At 38.7% G+C, this 14946-nt stretch overlaps 1 pseudogene; it reads left to right on the top strand.

Moving 5' to 3' along the window:
- Positions 1–1381: 1381 nt before the first annotated feature.
- On the top strand, positions 1382–2322 carry LOC142835533 (proteasome subunit beta type-7 pseudogene; annotated as a pseudogene).
- Positions 2323–14946: the final 12624 nt, after the last annotated feature.

The following is a 14946-nucleotide window of genomic DNA, read 5'->3' as shown; positions in this document are numbered from 1 at the left end:
TTTGGGCTGTTAAGTTAATATTTGGTAGAAATGATGTGAATTATATGTTATGTTTCCAAGTAACAAAACCTAAGCCATATGCCAAGGAAAATGATGAGTGTTCAGATTTAATATCTATATAAACTGTTATTTTCTTATAAATGAGCTACTCTTTATGACTCTGTCCTCTATCCCAAGGCTCAGGGAGCATCGTAGGATAGGGGTGGAAATAATGTAAGGGCCAGAGGTTGGGAACGAGTATTGGGAAAAAGAATATTCTGGACATGGCATTGCAGGTGCACCTGTGAATTCATGACAGAATTGGCCACATGCTCATGACTGGACTCATTAGCAATCCATCAGGACAGGGAAGGGTTTATAAGGTCCAACTTCCCTAAGGAGCTATAGGCATCTCATGGCTGTGGGGAAGTGTGGGCTATTATTCCTCAGTGGTATGGTCTCTAATGCATTGCCCCACCCTTGCGTATATAAACAATTTTAATTAAATTCAGTGAGCCACATAAAATATGAAAGTAGAAAAGGTTATTGAAAGAACAAAATTTCATCACATGTATTTTTGGCACATTCCCCTTTGAAGTTTTTTAAGATCCAAACGATGAGCACACACACTGGAACTTAGTCCTTAAGTGTAAGATGTGTGAGCATTTAGTGGACAAGGAAATAAAGAAGGTAGATGGGATTTTCTAATCTTGAATATTAAAACCACATGAAGAATCACGATGAGTCAATTTCATGTTTACTGTGCCTACCTCCATCAAGTCTGATTGCAAGGCCGAAAACCTACATGAGATCTTGGAATAAAGATTTTTGTTTATTCAATATTTTTAAATTATTTAATATATTTTACGTTATAATATAATTACATTATTTTTGCCCTCCCCTTTCTTCCCTCCAGCTCTTTACTCGTCCCCTCCTGTTAATCACGCCCACGTTTGCCCATGTCTCCCTCTCAAATAGATGGCCTCTTTTTAAAATTATTATATTGAGCTCATTTTGTGATATGTGTGTGTGTGTGTGTGTATGTGTGTGTTTCAGGGCTGAACACTTTATATTGGATAACCAGAGAGCCCATCCCTGAGAAAGGCTACAATGCATGACATTGCTATCTCTGGTTAATTGGCTAGGTTTTTAGTACCCCTAGTCAAAGAAGTTTCTCTTTATTGCAAGTGGAGACTGGTATAGCAAACCCCAACTGGATAGTATGCAGAAATCAGTGAACAATGGCGATCACAGTCCCAGTGGATAAATTCACAGCATAAATTATATGTCTAGAGCTCGTGGAACATGACTAAAGAAGACAAAGAAAAAAAGACTCAAAGTAACAGAGAAGCAGGAAGTCTATGTCTCTTAGAAATGGCTGTCTAGACACTTTCTTGGGAAGATGGAGGCAGTGTCGGTGTTTCAGGCACCAGTTGGAGGGTTTTCCTTTTGATAATTGCTGCAGGAATGCCGTCTTGGAAGCTGATTTTGCAAAGAAGGGGCTCAAGCTTCCGAAAACCGGAAAAACTGGCACTCCCATCGCAGGGGTGGTCTATAAGGATGGCATAGTTCTTGGAGCAGACACAAGAGCAACTGAAGGGATGGTTGTTGCTGACAGAAACTGTTCAAAAATTCACTTCATATCTCCTAATATTTATTGCTGTGGTGCTGGGAAAGCTGCAGACACAGACATGACAACCCAGCTTATTTCTTCCAACTTGGAGCTCCACTCTCTCACCACCAGCCGCCTCCCGAGAGTTGTGACTGCCTATCGGATGTTGAAGCAGACGCTTTTCAGGTATCAAGGTTACATTGGTGCAGCCCTAGTTTTTGGGGGAGTAGATGTTACTGGACCTCATCTCTACAGCATCTATCCTCATGGATCAACTGATAAATTGCCTTCTGTCACCATGGGTTCCGGCTCCTTGGCAGCAATGGCTGTGTTTGAAGATAAGTTTAGACCAGATATGGAGGAGGAAGAAGCTAAGAAGTTGGTGAGTGAGGCTATCGCAGCTGGCAACTTTAATGACTTGGGATCTGGAAGCAACATTGATCTTTGTATCATCAGTAACAGCAAGCTGGACTTTCTGCGTCCCTACTCGGTGCCCAATAAGAAGGGGACCAGGTTTGGCCGGTACAGGTGTGAGAAAGGCACTACAGCTGTCCTCACTGAGAAAGTCACCACTCTGGAGATCGAGGTGCTAGAAGAGACTGTCCAGACCATGGACACTTCGCGAATGGTGCTGGGGGTGGTTGGTTATGTCTTTGAGTAACTGGGGTGCACCACGCCTCAAAACATACATTTGGCTACTGCTTGCCGAGTGAGGCTCAATTAAAAAAAGACAAAACCCAGAAAAAAAAAAAGAAATGGCTGTCTAAATAAGACATAAATAATAACAATATCAATAGACATGCTGTTTGTCTAGGAGGTGGACTCAGAGTCCAGTCTCTAGACTAAGAAGTATAGACAACTAATGATTGCTTGAGAGTGGGATAGAAATGGAGGTGGGACAGGAGAGGATTTAGAGAACAAAGAGTAGGGGAAAATGGTAAAATTTACTTTAATAGAAAATTAGTCATTTGTTGCCTGGCATTCTTTGTGTGAGAGAGGGCTCTTGGGATTCTCCCCTCCTGTATTAGCATCTCTATTAATATTGCCACTTAATTTTTTGCATTAAAAAGAATTCTGTAGGTCTTTATAAAATACACAAATTTCTACTGGTAGCTACAGGCTTTCAATTATTTTTCTTACTTTGAGTATAATTTCTCAAATGTTATTACCAAATTCCCTTTTACAATGGCTTGTTATAATAATAAAATAAAAAATTATGACACTAGTGACTGACATTTACTGAGATGATTAATACAAAATAATAGTGTCCTAAAAACCTTAATAACAGAACATTTATCACTCCCAAACTGTTAGGCAGATTACAGAAATTTGGAAACTTTCTCATGGGTACAAAGCTACCAAGAGCAAGACTGGGATTCAAATCCCAGAAGACTGTGTCTAAAGCAATGATTGTAAACTCTAGTTGAGGTCCAGCATCTCTGTTCAAGGTTGTAGCTGAGGTTAAGACTTCCCATTTCTAACAGGCTCACAAACAACTGCCACACTGCCTGTAGTCCAGATGCAGCTTTTGTAGGAAGTCCATTGCCTCAGGACCTGAGTTCTCAAATTCTGTTTTGTGTTGTCTTCCTGCAGTGGCGAATGGAATACTGTCACCAGCACTGAAACATGGACCACCACATGCTCTGCTTCCAGGTAGAGTAATGAGAAAGACTAACTTATCCAAAGGATAATAAATAGTAAAATAAGAGTTCAAAAGCATGTCTTCTTATCCTTATCTAATACCAGAGAGAGAGAGAGGGAGGGAGGGAGGGAGGAAGGAAGGGAAGGAGGGAGGCAGGAAGGGAGGGAGAGAGGGAGGGAGGAAGAGAGGGACTAAGAGAGAGGGGGGGAGGGAGGGAGGGAGGAGAGAGAGAGAGAGAGAGAGAGAGAGAGAGAGAGAGAGAGAGAGAGAGAGAGAGAGGGAGGAAAAGAAAGAGAACACAACAGAACAGAGTGAGAACTTTGTTTCAAAACAACTTCATGTAGATTTTAAATTCTAATTGGAATCCTACATCTGTGAAAGATACACAAATACATTAGGTATTTGGATGATAGTAGCCAAACTATTTATGGCTTCATGGCTTTTTTCTGACTCTGCCTACCCTTTCTATATATCTCTTTTAACCTGGCTATATTCTGTTAAGCCATTGGCCAAAAGCAGCTTCTTTATTAACCAATGGTATTCACGGCATATAGAGGGGAATCCCACATCACTTGATTTTTTTCTTTTATTATTTAGATTTAATAAGACATTTTTATTTAGTCTTGTTTGTCAAGAACTCACTAAAGACAGGGATGATCTTGAACTCCAGTTTTATGTAATTTCTGTTTACCTTGTGAGTGTCAGGATTGTGACATGTCACTACATATGGTTTTAATGTTTTATTTGTTTGAGAATTTTATATATGCGTATAATTAAATATGATAATTCTCTAGCCCACTCATCTGTTTCAACTACCTCCAAAGCCTCCCCACCCTGTGACCCTGCCAACCTCATGCTTTGTTTTATTTAAGCTGCCCATAGGTACATGGGTATCGAGCCATCCATTGTTGTGTGGGAAAGCTACTGGTGGACACACCCTCAGAAAAGAGTAATTCTCTCTGCCCGGCAACAGCTCAGTGCCAATGGCTTCTCCGTAAGCAGCAGTATTTAGAGACCACCTATGCCACGGATGCCAAGATTTTGGCTGGCTTCATCTTGTGCAGGGCTTTTTGTAGGTGACCACAGCTGCTTAGATTTCACATGCCAGACTCTCAGCACGTTGACCAGTTACACACCACTCCGTTGACTTCTTCCCATTGCAGAAAGAAACTTCTCTCATCAAGGTGGAGAGATTCCTGGGTCTATGGGTATAACCAAGAATATTTAGACAGCAATGTAACCGCATCACCATTTAGCAAAATTAACAGTAGCAGGTTCTAGGCTAAAGCCAGGATTCTGGAAGCAAGGAAGAAATCCCCTCCTGTGGACTGGGTCTCAGCTTCAATCAGAGAGTGGTACATAACAGCCATGCCACAGTTGCATTACTGTCTACGTCATGCCTGAAGGTTGGCATTATAGTGAGCTGAGTCCACTATTGGGGAGCCCATGAGTGTCTTCTCTCTCCCACCAGTTTGCAAAACAAACTTTCGCATAATTAACCCAAGTCCTCGGAGCAGAGTTTTTCTGATTGTTTTGAGACCAATTTCTCTGCATTCTGCAACCAAAGTGTGTGGACACTTGGCTTTTGTAGAAAATTTTAACCACTATTTCTACCATGAATTAAAAATAAAAAGATCAATATATATACATTCATAGAATTACTTAAAGAAAAATCAGACATTAACCTTTGCCCATTTTTTTTTATTTTGGATATTTATAGATATGTATAATTTATAGAAATTCATAAAGAATTAAAAATTTATTATTAGTGTATATTTGTACTGTGTGTGTGTGTGTGTGTGTGTGTGTGTGTGTATACATGTGCAGAGGCATGGTGGTGGTGAGTACACGCCATGGGAGACAGGATGTATATTTGTACTGTGTGTGTGTGTGTGTGTGTGTGTGTACATGTGCAGAGGCATGGTGGTGGTGAGTACACGCCATGGCAGACAGGATGTATATTTGTACTGTGTGTGTGTGTGTGTGTGTGTGTGTGTGTACATGTGCAGAGGCATGGTGGTGGTGAGTACACGCCATGGCAGACAGGATGTATATTTGTACTGTGTGTGGGTGTTTGTGTGTGTGTGTGTGTGTGTGTACATGTGCAGAGGCATGGTGGTGGTGAGTACACGCCATGGGAGACAGGATGTATATTTGTACTGTGTGTGTGTGTGTGTACACATGTGCAGAGGCATGGTGGTGGTGAGTACACGCCATGGCAGACAGGATGTATATTTGTACTGTGTGTGGGTGTTTGTGTGTGTGTGTGTGTGTGTGTGTACATGTGCAGAGGCATGGTGGTGGTGAGTACACGCCATGGCAGACAGGATGTATATTTGTACTGTGTGTGGGTGTTTGTGTGTGTGTGTGTGTGTGTGTGTACATGTGCAGAGGCATGGTGGTGGTGAGTACACGCCATGGCAGACAGGATGTATATTTGTACTGTGTGTGTGTGTGTGTACACATGTGCAGAGGCATGGTGGTGGTGAGTACACGCATGGCAGACAGGATGTATATTTGTACTGTGTGTGGGTGTTTGTGTGTGTGTGTGTGTGTGTGTGTGTACATGTGCAGAGGCATGGTGGTGGTGAGTACACGCCATGGGAGACAGGATGTATATTTGTACTGTGTGTGTGTGTGTGTGTGTGTGTGTGTGTATACATGTGCAGAGGCATTGTGGTGGTGAGTACACGCCATGGGAGACAGGATGTATATTTGTACTGTGTGTGTGTGTGTGTACACATGTGCAGAGGCATGGTGGTGGTGAGTACACGCCATGGCAGACAGGATGTATATTTGTACTGTGTGTGGGTGTTTGTGTGTGTGTGTGTGTGTACATGTGCAGAGGCATGGTGGTGGTGAGTACACGCCATGGGAGACAGGATGTATATTTGTACTGTGTGTGTGTGTGTGTGTGTATACATGTGCAGAGGCATGGTGGTGGTGAGTACACGCCATGGGAGACAGGATGTATATTTGTACTGTGTGTGTGTGTGTGTGTGTACATGTGCAGAGGCATGGTGGTGGTGAGTACACGCCATGGCAGACAGGATGTATATTTGTACTGTGTGTGGGTGTTTGGGTGTGTGTGTGTGTGTGTGTATACATGTGCAGAGGCATGGTGGTGGTGAGTACACGCCATGGGAGACAGGATGTATATTTGTACTGTGTGTGTGTGTGTGTGTGTATACATGTGCAGAGGCATGGTGGTGGTGAGTACACGCCATGGCAGACAGGATGATGTCAGTGGATAACTTTGTGGAATTTGGTTCTCTCTCCTCATGTTATGGATTCTAAGGATGGCACTGAGTTTTCTAGGCTAGCAGCAAGTGTATTTAACCATTGAACTAACTCAATAGCTCAATGTTCAGAGTTTTTAAGGCCCTGCTCATTTATAGTAATTCTTTAATGAGATGAGTGCTTTTCACTCAAAATTATTAAATGATTATCAGTAGTCAAAAAATTATGCTTTACATAATCTTTTTTATTTCAAAAATTTACTATTTAACATTCAGATATACTTACTAACCTAAAATAATTCTGAGTTCCTAAGTTTGCGGTGGGAAAGGGCGTATCATAAGACTGCAGACTTTGGAAAGGCCCTGCATCTAAATTCTTGCATACATTTTTTTTTAACTGAAAACTTGGCCCCACATCCCTGTTTTAGGAGTATCCCAAAGCACTCATAGGCATCAAAGGCTCCATATTGATCACTTCTTTTCTCATTCTTCAATTTTTAAAGCTACAGTATTACTTTTAGATCAAAGCTTTCTTTTTGGTGGTCATCCAGGAAACTTACCTGGTATGATGGGGGAATTTAAAGTAGAAGGATTGCCCTACATAGACCAATGTAGATACTGGATATGGAGAAGCTGTCTAACAGTGGGATGCTATGATATTTTTCTTGTATTTGGAGATCAGGATATACAATTGCTACCAATAGTAAACATTGGGCTTACATGAGTTAATTCATATGTTTAAGGTTTATAAATATAACATCAAAGTAGACTGTCTGTGTCTGCGCTTTGTTAGAGTGGTATATGCAGTAAGCCCTGGGATAGCTTGGGGCTAAAGAGATGTGCTTTCTGGCTATTTCCATCATCTTTTCTCTTTGAAGCATCTTTGGAAATGAGCTCATTGTAAGAAGAAATAAATGCCCCACCTCACTGTTATTATGTTTCAGTGCTACTGAAATAATTTGTTAAAAAATATTTAAAAATCTCAAATATTTTTATTATACTTTTCTTTATTATTTTATTTAAAATATTTTTGATTTTATGAACAATTCAATTTTCCTAAGGATTTATTTTAAATTTATACAATACAAATTTAAATTAAGAAAATTCTAAGATATGCCCACATTAATGTTAGGGGTGGTAAGTGGGCTGGGACTCTGATGAGGTTGCTCTTGGAATGGAATGGACAAACACCTCCCTTCACCTTTTGCTATATCATGTAGCAAGGAGATTGCTTTATGGGTCTGAGAAGGGATTTACTGAGACATTAGTAATCCTACCATTTGAAATGTCTCAGATGCCTCACAGCTGAGAGAATATTCTCTTGTTTTTCCATTTGCAAATAAGAGGTGCCAGGTCCAGGCAGAGCTATACGTAGGGTGTGGTCATGAGAATTTTCAGGACAAGGTACCCTGCCAACTTTCTCCATAAAATTTTTTCCTGAATTTCATAAACATATGGTTGTTCCTTCCAACTTATGTGCTTTTTGCATCTGAGAACTGTGAATGGGCGAGTAGCCTGTGCTTACCTTCCTCTTAGTGAGGGAGCATCCTCACGTAGAGCTTACTTAGACTTTTTCTTCCTCAATTTTGAGTTCATAGACCATTTTAAAGTTCTTATGTAAGAATCTTGTAGAATACATTCATCTTTCAAACAGTTATCAACTAGTGACCATTGCCTAGAACATACCCACACTTGCTAATTTACAGAGTGTTATTATAATTCATTTTCTGTGCTCTTTAAAAACTTGCACATAAAAGAAACATTTCTACAGTTCATTAGTCAGACTTGATTTTTTTTTTTTGTTCTTCAGGTCTATGAAGTCTAGGCTATACTTGTTCTCCTGGCAGTTTATATTTCTCAGCCTATCTAGTGCTGAGGTTATAGGCACCATGTCTCTGAGTTTACATCTGTTGGTATATTTACCACTCTGTTTTTCTTTTGTGAAGCTGTAGACACTTATTGTTGGCAGTTTTTCACATAAATCTATCATTTACTTCTGTTGGTATTTTTGTCACTGACTCTTAGATTCCCGTATAAGTTGCTAATTCCAAAAAAGAATACCATAATCTCAATGCACTCCTGAAGAATAAGCCTGGCAAGATGATGTGCCTGTGCATTTTAGGAGATGAGCAGCTGTCATCCAATACTCATTTTTATCTTCATGTGTGAGCCTGGTGTGGTAAGCATGGGCAATGACATGCATTACTAGGCCAACTTGAACTTGACGATGCAGTTATTGTTGAGTCTCCTCTCTCACAAAGCTATAGACACTTTTCTTGCAGGGCCTATGTCTGTTTTCATGTTTGTATACCAGTACACATGTTAAATAACTAGAGTCGAGTTGGTACAAGCAGTTTACTGTGTAATAAACTAAAGTAAAAGAATCAATATTTTTTAATATTGCTTTTTTTCTGTCGGCTAACTTACAGAAGTGTCTGGTTTGAAATAACTGGATCATCTATTTCCTTTCTGACTTCATAATATTGTTTGATCAGATCAAGCTAAAAGAAAATCAGTCTTTAGGCTACAAAAAGTTCGGTGTTCACTAGATTGTGTTAGTGATTTTTGAAACTGAATCGAATTATATTAGTTAGCTTAGGTTGATAGAACAAAACACCACAAGGTTCAAGAATTTAGTAAAAGGAAGCACTTCCTCACAGTTCCTGAAACTGTGTGCCTGTATTGTTTTTTTTTTTTAATTTAACAAAATACCCAAAGAAAGCAAATTAAGGGAAAAAAGGGAAGGAAGTCCCTTTTGGCTTAGGATAATAATTGATCATAGTGAGGTAAAATGATGACATCACCTGTGAATTTACATAGTAGGACTACCTTTTAACAAGATCATTGTGGTTACTGAAACTCTTAAAATATTAAAGCTTCTTAATATATATAATTCTCCTACAAGGACATTTCAAGGCAGTTTGTACCTATTAGGCATATTTTTCAGGAACTTTTCACTTTTCTCAGCTCATAGTGAACATGTCATAAAGCTCACATGCTCTCTGTTGTCAAACATGATCAGGGTGGATACGACAACATTTGTTCTGTCTTGCCAACTCTGTTAAGTATGTCAGTCAAGCTTATTATACAACAATTTAGGTTTCTTGAAACTCTCTAATTCACATTAGAGAAAAGATAATGTTCTTTGTAAAAAACAAAACAACCATTTAAACTACTGTGCTTGTGGTTTACTTAGGTTCTTGGTCTTTTGGGTGTGGAGTTGGCACAAGGATGTAGAAAAGATGTTCACTGCAAATTTTCATTGTATTCAGCATGACTAACTACAGCTGTGAGTTCAATTTCTTTTCCCTTGTATGCAGTTAAGCAAAAGCCCCAAAGTATACTGTAATAAGGAAGAATATGTGTGTCATAGATGTTTATACATTACCAGGGTTTTACTGTCAAACATGAGCGAATACTCAAAACACCCATGCGGTAAGATTATGATAATTAGAGAAGGGAAAAGTAAAATTAAATCCAATTGAATTTCCATGTTAGCAATGAGTAGAGGAAGAAAATTCTGTGTGACCATGGTTTTCAGAAAAGTAACTAAATAATTTAACACAATGCTAAACTTTTAAGAGTGTGCTTTCAATTTGTCAGATGCTAATGAAACACAGGGAATCATTCTCTAAATATTTTTTTATTGTTGATAACAGCTAAAAGATGCCTAAAAAACAATAAGTGTTCATGTGTTTTAAATCAAAAAATAAAAGAAACAACTTTAAATAAATCTAAATAATGCATTACAGCAATGCTTAATAGTGCCCCAAAACACAGTGTTCAATGTTTATTGGGTGATGGCCTAATCATTTTCTGTATATGTTCATTTATTTAACATTAATAAGAGCACCATAAAATTAGAAGTTATATTATTCTTATATCATAGATGAGAAAAAGGACAGTGAAGGATTAAATGACATTTTCAAATTATAAAACGTGATGATTTGTTTTAATTGTCAATTTGACACTACCTTTTATCACCCAGGAAGAAAATTTTAATGAGCTATTATCAACATCAGGTTTACTTGTGGACATGCATGTGGGAAACTATCTTAATTAACTAATTGATGCAGAAAGATTTATCACACTGTGGGTGGCACTACTTCCCAGGCAGGGAGTCCTGAATTGTACAAGAGTTGGGATACTGAGCCACATGCATAAGGATGTAAGCAGTCATTTCTTTTTGTTCTTGACTGTGGATAGAATGTGACTAGCTGTTTGTAGTGGCCCCTTTGACTCCCATACAAAGATGGGCTGCAACCCAGAATTGCAGGCTGAAATGAGCCCTTTTCTCCCTTAAGTCTTCGGAGTATTTTATCATAGCCACAAAAATGAAACTAGGACACAAAGCTAGAAGTCCCTGTTCCATGTCATATAGCCTGCCGCTAGAGCCTCATACCTATGTCATGGATATACTACACTACTAAAGTAATAGTGACACTGCTTCAAGTCCCCTTCTTTCCTTACCTTAGCTAATGCAACTCCGTAAATCTATACATCTCCCAGGAAACAAGAACCTTTATCCCAAATACTTCTCAGTGGAAAATGTGGGCTTCAATTCTAGAAACAGAACCCAAATGGAACTATTCTAATTCTAAGCACCTCCCAAAGAACCTGTCTCTAAATAAAGTTTTCAAGTTCTTAATGCCTCTTGTACAGATGATATTTTAACTTATGAAACATTGGCTGATATTCAAACCATATCCAAACCATGGTATTGTGTAAGCTTCAAGTTTGCCTTATAAGAATGAGTGAACAGGTATCTATTTGGCTGTGGATTTTTGGGAGGAGTCATTCAATTCATCCTCAATGCTAGGCTACTAAAATTATTTCTCTCTAAATAGTTAATACAGATAAGTCAAACTTTGTGTGCATTGGTAATTAAATATATATTCTACAATATAATTATGAATATTAATCAACTCTAGAACCCACCTAACAGGGTTTGTTTATTTCAGTAAAGAGTTCTATAGTCATTAACATGTCCACAAGGATCACTTTTTCAGTTGTGAAATGTGTATAATAAAAGTTCTCATATCTGTGGGTTCTATGCAATATTAACCAAGTAGACTTTTCCATGAAAAATTGTTGTGGTAGTCACTTGCTTACCACCAGTGATATATAATTTTTCAGTAGAAAACTCAGTCCTTCAGGCAAAAATGTAATTATTCCAAGGTTTCTTGCAGGTGCTACACCCTCTACCTGGACCCAGATCTCCTCTAGATAATTGTAACTCATTCTTCTATAGGACCAGCCTTGACAAGCTCAAAAGAGGGTTAAGTCTCAGAAGTTTACCCTAAGGTAGTACCTGGTTCCAAGAAAGACGACAAAGAAATCTAACCAGCATTCCCAGCGACTTCTTGACAAAACAAAACAAAACAAAAAACATTTTCAAGTCCATATAGAAACACACACACAGATGGCCAAAATAATACCAAATAAAAATAATAAACCTGGAGGTATTATAATACTTTATCTCAAGTTATATTTGCAGATCCATGATAATAAAAATAGCTGGGAGCTCATCTAAAAATAGGCAGGAAAATATACTCACAATGTGTAGCAGTGGCATAACAGTTATTGGGCAACCAACCATCATCTGTTTGGATATGAGGCTTGTTCTGCAGGAGGGACTTCAAGTAAGGGACTGTAAATCCAGTAAAAACTCATAGCTCCAGTAGCAACACACCATAGGGGAATCTTACTATTGTTAAATAAATTGGCATGATGTTAATCTTCTAAAACTCGATTTTTATAATCTTAGACAAATGTCACATTCACTCTTAATCAGAGAAATCTCACTTTTCAATTAACTTCTCTGAATCCAAGATGGTTGTTTGTGCAAGGTGATTTGAAAAGGTTATGATTCAGTGCTCAGCCCTAAACAGGACATTATAGCACCCAGTCTAAGGCTCAGGGACTATTGCCACAAAAGGGGAAAAGCAAGAAGATGAGGAAAGTGTGATGAAATGCTATCCTTTGGCATGGCACAGCAATTGTGGACTCATAGGTGCTATTGTTGTCTGCATTGGGCCTGTATATAACTGAGCTTTACAACAGCTAGTTATGAATTGGGAAGGAGTTTATGACGTCTTACCCCTCCACTGAATTTATATGTTTTTGAAGAGGGAGAGTCAGTATTTCTAGAAATCAGCAGGTTCTACTGATATTCTTGTAATGACAGCATCAATTAGTCTGAACTGTAAATGTGACTACCTAGCATCACCTGGGAGAGAGTCCTAGTAAGCCATTATCTGAATAATGTCAGTGTGGTAGCTTGAACAAAATAGACTCCCATGGATACTGTGAGACTACTTTATTGCCGTAGTGTACAAATGGCACCAGCATGGGTAACTACATCCATGTAAAACCTGAGAGAGCTTAGGAAGCAATTCTAGACACAAAAGAACAGAGTTATGTATGGCTTCTTGATAGCAGCAGCATTTTCTTAGGTGGCCTCTGTTTTCTAGAGGCAAGTATGTTGAACATAGATATTTTGAAAATGCCTTGACTTCAATATTTAAGTCAAAAGGTATGTTACTTCGGAGAAAATGGTTTGTTTTTGCTTTTACAGGAAAGGAGAGGCTGTGGATTCATTCTGGGTTAAAAAAAAATCAGGTTTGATCAATGAAGACCCCCTGAAAAATCTCTGATAGGAGCAGATGGCCCAGATGATCCAACATTTCAGAGCAGGGCTGATGGAGTTTCCTTTGAGACCTACATACAGAACAACCTCAAGACTGCTGGCTGAGATGATGAAGCCTCACAGAATATTACAGTTAGGACTAGACCATAATCCTAAATTAGCCTAGAAAACTATGCCCACATTCTCAAAAAAATTAATTACAAATGTTTGTCTTTATTTAGAGTGTTGGATACAAGTTGTTATGGATAATGTTCAGGGAAAAAAAAGCTAAACAAAAAAGATTAGATTCAGAGTTCTTGTTTTGAAAAGAAAAAGAAGGGGAAGTGCTGTGGGCCTACTTTATTGTAATCATCTACACATGGACTCATAGGGAGTGGCCCTATTAGGAGATGTGGCCTTTTTAGAGCAGGTGTAGCCTTGATGGAAGAAGTGTGTCACTGGGTATGGGCTTTGAGATTTCAAATGCTCAAGTCTGGCCCAGTGTTACAGTCTTGTCCTGTTGCACGCCAATATGGATATTGAACTCTCAGGTTCTTCTCAAACACCACATCTATCTATGTGCCAGCATTGATCCTGCCATGATGACAATGAATCAAATCTCTGAATCTATAAGTAAGTCCTAATTAAATTCCTCCCTTTATAAGAAGTTGTCTCTTCACAGCAGTAGAAACCTTAACTGACACAGTTGGTCCGTGTGAATGTCTGTGGGAGATTGTCATGATTGCTAATTTATGTCGGAAGACCAAGGCTGAGTGGGTGGCAATATTTTACAGTCTTAGCTTTGAATGACATAAGAGTAGAGAAAATGGCTGAGTACTAACCTATTAAGCAAGGAAGGAACTGTGCATTTATTTCATTGTGGACATGGTGTGAGTAATGGTTTTAAAGTCTCACCACTGTGACTTCTCTGCTATGATGGGCTGTTACCTAGACATGTAAGCTGTAAAACCTTTTTCAGATTTTATTTATTTATTTGTTTTTATAGCAACATAAATAAAGCTGGGATAATGGCCAATTATCCAATAATACAAGTGAGACAATGCTGTCAAAACCGACTAAAAGCATTAGAATTAGTGAATGAATAGTGTGAAAAAATAAATGAGAATAGCATTGAGATTAAACATACATACGCATATTAATATTGCTCTCACTTGTATTCTGTCTCATTTACTTCAATGTAAATTTGTAGGTTGTGTGCACATTATTATATTTATCTTCAAGAAAGCTGACAGGATCAAATGATTCCGACTAATGACATTTTTCACAAGTTGAATTGGTATGAGAGCCTCCCGGGAAGATTATACGGGAGACCTGCTTAGGCAGGCTGGCTGGAGCTCCATCGGAAAAGAGCAGTGTGTGCCCTTGACTGCTGAGCTCTCTGTCTTCTAGCTTCTCTCTATGTCTGATTTCAGAGCTGACCACGTGCTATTGGATGACCAATCGTAAATCTCTTCTCATGGGAAGAGAATATGCTCCTGCTCTCAGCACTCGTTAGTTTTCTGTAGTTCATTGAGTAGAGCTGAGGTCCTGCCCTACATGGAAGTTTCTTCTTCCGTATTAGAAAATGTGTTGGTGTACTTCAGGTCTTATTTAAGTGGCCACGATGGTGAGATTTTATGGGTTTAGCTTCTCTGGCATTTATACAGATGGAGTATTTTGTATTCATACATTAGGTATTTGTATGTATATACACAAATATATATGTATATTTAAATATATATACATAGCCATGGAGTTTATAGAGAGCAACATGAGAAGAGCTGGAGGAAAAGAAAGAAGGAAAGTTTTGCATTATATTTTAATTTCAGAACCAAAAAATAACTGA

The sequence above is a fragment of the Microtus pennsylvanicus genome, chromosome 15 (assembly GCF_037038515.1).
Source record: "Microtus pennsylvanicus isolate mMicPen1 chromosome 15, mMicPen1.hap1, whole genome shotgun sequence".
Classification (NCBI taxonomy): Eukaryota; Metazoa; Chordata; class Mammalia; order Rodentia; family Cricetidae; genus Microtus; species Microtus pennsylvanicus.
The sequence above is the reverse complement of the archived record's forward strand: the minus strand, read 5'-3'. Positions and strand labels throughout refer to the sequence as shown.